Below are 4,650 nucleotides of genomic sequence, written 5' to 3'. Positions count from 1 at the left end.
TCTCTTAACTGGAGCGTGGCACCAGACGACTTTTCTATTTACTTTCAATGGAAACTTTTTCAGAATATTTTGAATATTTTGAATTTCTACATCTATAGAGTTGTGGCACATGATCACTGGCAGTGTAGGCTTTCTGCATGGTTAAAGGAAAGAGTTCAGAAGCCCATCAACCCACAATGGGGGAGACTACCTAATCCTCCAGAGAGTGTCACTCCATCTTCCTGGGGTTAGCTCCACATGCAGTAAGGCCACTATAACTAAGGCCATCAACACTTGCAGTCCGAAGATGAGACTTTTGACATGCTGATAAGCAGCAGTTATAAGAAAAGCCCACACACTGGTCAGGAATTTTTCAATGAAAGCAGCTGAGACGCTTCTTCATATGCTTCGGTAGGGGCTAATATCAAACTATTTCTTCCCATTTTCTTTACTCAGCAGTGCCTGAACCATGAGGCACCATAGATGTACACCTCATCAGGAGACTGTATGGTACAGCAGCAAGGGGAGCAGCAGCACAAGAAACAAACAAGGCCACTACTTCTGCTTACATAATAACTATTGTCTTGGAGTGTAAAATAATTAATAATGTTCATATGGTTGCCCTAAGCACACAGAGATGGTGACCAGAGCAGATGCAGGGACTACAGAGATACAGCCTGATTCTTGCTAATTAGGACTTAAGTGTTGGCTTATGTGCTGTGCTTTTGTGCATTCATAAGCCAGGGCCTCAAAACTGCCTGCTAAGCACAGGCCATAGGTCATGCTGGGGTGCAGTTAAACATTGATGTCTAGGAGATGAGAGCATTTTAGTGTGGGAGAAGATGACAACACCTGAAGACCACAAAACACTGTGCAGACCAAAGGGAACGCCCATTGTCAGCTCACGGTTCTGACCCAGGTGACTGCTGATGTGTTACGGAACAGTCAGCCCACAGCAGGTAGGTCAAGTTGAGCTGGTGTCCTGCATGAGGGTTGATCCATTCCATTCGTGTTGCCAATTGTTTCAATAGCGTCTCATGCACCCCACTGGTGAGGAAGGAATTAGCACCCTACATTTACTGGCACCGTTAAACACATAACATCTATTACTAAACAGATAAGCTACACATCAGTTATTAATTACATACAGGAGGATGGTGTAAGCTCCCACAGGCCCAAACAGGGATTAACTTGAATGCAGAGAGTGGTATAACATTTAAAAAGTGAGGATATTCCTTTTTTTTTTGACACAGAATCTCCCTCCGTCACCCTTGCTAGAGTGCAGTGGTGTGATCTTGGCGCACTGCAAGCTCCATCTCCTGGGTAAACTGTATGTACTTAGAAATTAACACCAACTCATTATTAGCAAAAAATAAATATCTTTACATCAAGAGTAGTTTTTCATTTAATAAAAATAAGTGGGGTGTGTATAATGGACAAGGGATAATCAAAATTTGCCACATGAGGCTAGTAAGACAATCCCAAGAATTCACAATCATTATTCACTGGTCCATTAATCACAGGACAATACATACAAATGAAACTTACCTGACTGGGAGCAGTGGCTCATGCCTGTAATCCCAGCACTTTGGGAGGCCGAGGAGAGCAAATCATGAGGTCAGGAGTTCAAGACCAGCCTAGCCAACATGGTGAAACCCTGTCTCTACTAAAAATACAAACAATTAGCTGGATGTAGTGGCGTTCATCTGTAGTCCCAGCTACTCTGAAGGCTGAGGCAGGAGAATCGCTTAAACCCAGGGGGCGGAGGTTGCAGTGAGCCGAGATCGCACCACTGCACTCCAGCCTGGGCAACAGAGTGAGACTCCATCTCAAAAAGAAATAATAATGAAATAAAAAAATTAAACTTACCTACATATTAGAAAAACATCCAAATTCAACCATGAATCCAGCACATTATCAAATGAATAGACAAAAATTCTACCAACAGACAAGAAAATATCATTATCTATGAAATTCAAGTACTACTCCTTAAAGAACATTTACAGAACTCTCACCTCAAGGTTTCCCTGCAAAACAAGGTGAAATGTATACTCAAGACTCTTTAAGAATGGGCCACTGATAAAAACAATATACTTGTAACTTGTGTAACATTTCATAGATTTTTTTCAAGCACTGCACGATAATTAATTTGCATCAGGCTTTCCAAATTAGAAAAGCTTCACTTATAGAACTTCTTTCCAGTGGGAGTTTTCACATGGCTTTTCAAGTAAATGTTAAAACTGAAAATATTCTTGCAGTTTCTAAACTGTTAGAGTTTTAATCCTGTGTACGTTCTTCTATTTACAAGGTCCAGCCAGCTACAGCGTGCATTTTCATATGTCCTTGAGTGGGTATGAGAGAAATGAAACACTCAAACATTCTGGACATTCATAGGGTTTTTCTCAGGAACGAGCTGATGTCTTCAAATGGAACTAATACAACCGAAGGCCTTACCATAAATTTAAATTCAAAAGCCTTTTCTCCACTCTGAGCCCTCCCAAATCTTCAGGAACATCTGAAGGCTTGGCCACATTCCTACCTTCTTAAGGTTTCTCAGCAGTGTGAGCTCTTTCATGTTTATGAGGGAATGGGAAAGACTAAATGTTTTACCACATTCCTTACATTCAAGGGGCCTTATTTATTTATTATTTTTGAGATGGAGTCTCACTCTGTCGCCAGGCTGGAGTGCAGTGGCACAATCTCGGCTCCCTGCAACCTCCGCCTCCTGGGTTCAAGTGATTCTCCTGCCTCAGCCTCCTGAGTAGCTGGGATTACAAGCATATGCTACCACACCCAGCTATTTTTGTATTTTTAGTAGAGACGAGGTTTCACCATGTTGGCCAGGATGGTCTCGATCTCCTAACCTCGTGATCCGCATGCACAGGGCTTCCCCCCAACCTCCCGTGGCCTTTTATGTCCTTGAAAAAGAACTAAGACAACTGAAATGCGCACCACGTCCAGCTAATTATTTTCTTTGTTTTTGTTTTGAGACGGAGTCTGCCTCTGTCGCCCAAGCTGGAGCGCAGTGGTGCGATCTCGGCTCACTGCAAGCTCCGCCTCCCGGGTTCACGCCATTCTCCTGCCTCAGCCTCCCGAGTAGCTGGCGTGAGCCACCGGGCCCTGCATTATTTTATTTTTTGTAGAGACAGGGTTTCACCACGATGCCCAGGTTGTTTCACATTGTTTTAATCCAGGCTGGTTATGAACTCCTGGGCTCAAGCAATACACACAGCTTGGCCTCCCAAAGTGCTGGGATTATAGGCTGAGTCACTACACCCAACCTCTATATCATGACTTCTTTAGTGGCGCATAAGGTAACTGGAACGAGTGTAGGCTTTACCGCATCTCTTACATTCATAGGGTTTTTCTCCAGTATGAATTCTTTCGTGGAGGTGAAGGGAACTGAGGCGACAGAAGGCTTGGTCACATTGTTTACATTCATAGGGTTTCTCTCCAGTATGAGTACTTCTATGGTTACAAAGGGAACTCAAACGACTAAAGGCTTTGCCATATTGTTTATATTCATAGGGTCTGTCTCCAGTATGAATGCTTCCATGGTCATGAAGGGAAGTGAAACAGCTGAAGGCTTTATCACATTTGGTACATATCTCTCCAGTGTGAGTCCTTTCATGCATCTTAAAACAAGAAAATCTGAGTGTTTTCCCACATTCCTTACATTCGTAGGGTTTCTCTCCAGTGTGAGTTCGTCCATGTATTAGACAAGAACCGGAAACAGTAAATGCTTTACCACATTGTTTACATTTATAGGGTTTTTCTCCTGTGTGAGTTCTCTGATGTCTTTCAACTGAATTGAGAAAATGAAAAGCTTTCCCACATATTGTACATTTATAAGCTGGATTTCCACTGTGCATTATCATGTGTCTTCTAACACCTGGAACAGAAACAAAGAGTTTCCCTCACTGTTCACATTTATATTGCTTCTCTCCATATGGTTTGTATCCTGAGTGAGCTAGGATGTGCCTATTAAGGAGGGAATGATGTACAAAGACTTTTCCACAAATACTGCATTCACATTGTTTTAATCCAGTAGAAATGTTCTCATTCAGATCAAGATTTGGAATGTGGCTGAAAACTTGTCCATACTGCCTACCTTCTTTGCTTTCACACAGTCTCTGTACCATATGATTTCTGTAAAAAAAAACGACAAGCACATTACTATTGGTTGGTTTAATAACTTTCTACTCATTTATAGGTCTTCGACTTACACTGCTACCAATACTAGGGAAAATGCATTTTTGTTTTGTTTTTGTTTTTGTGCCATGACCGAATTATTTGAAAGTAAATGGGCTACTACTGAAAACACAGCTACCACCTGCATGGCTATGACCAAAATAGTAACATTCATATACACAATTGGGTAGTACTACTATCAAGTAAACTGTTTTCCAAACACTGACTGCTACACTGATGTACATTACATTTTGGGTGAAATTTTTCTAAAAGAAAATGAATTTCAAGTGACTCTTATTTGCTTTGATTGCTTGTTTCTAAATTCATGACACGCTAAGATTCCTTCAGAGGACTTTATTTCCTCTTCTCGGTGCAAATTATCTTGTATCTTTCCCAAGTTTTTTGAAGTGATCTTCAATATTCTGGTCTTTTGGTTTTTTCCTAAAATGCAGATGCACAAAATTATCATGAATTATTTCA

General features: G+C 41.3%; 1 pseudogene; it reads right to left on the bottom strand.

The window, feature by feature from the left end:
• Nucleotides 1-1,411: 1,411 nt before the first annotated feature.
• Nucleotides 1,412-4,206, bottom strand: LOC103217005 (uncharacterized; annotated as a pseudogene).
• Between the last annotated feature and the right edge of the window lie 444 nt (nt 4,207-4,650).

Source organism: Chlorocebus sabaeus, chromosome 10, assembly GCF_047675955.1.
Source record: "Chlorocebus sabaeus isolate Y175 chromosome 10, mChlSab1.0.hap1, whole genome shotgun sequence".
Taxonomy (NCBI): domain Eukaryota; kingdom Metazoa; phylum Chordata; class Mammalia; order Primates; family Cercopithecidae; genus Chlorocebus; species Chlorocebus sabaeus.
Note: the sequence above shows the minus strand (reverse complement) of the source record. Positions and strands in the feature narration are given on the sequence as shown.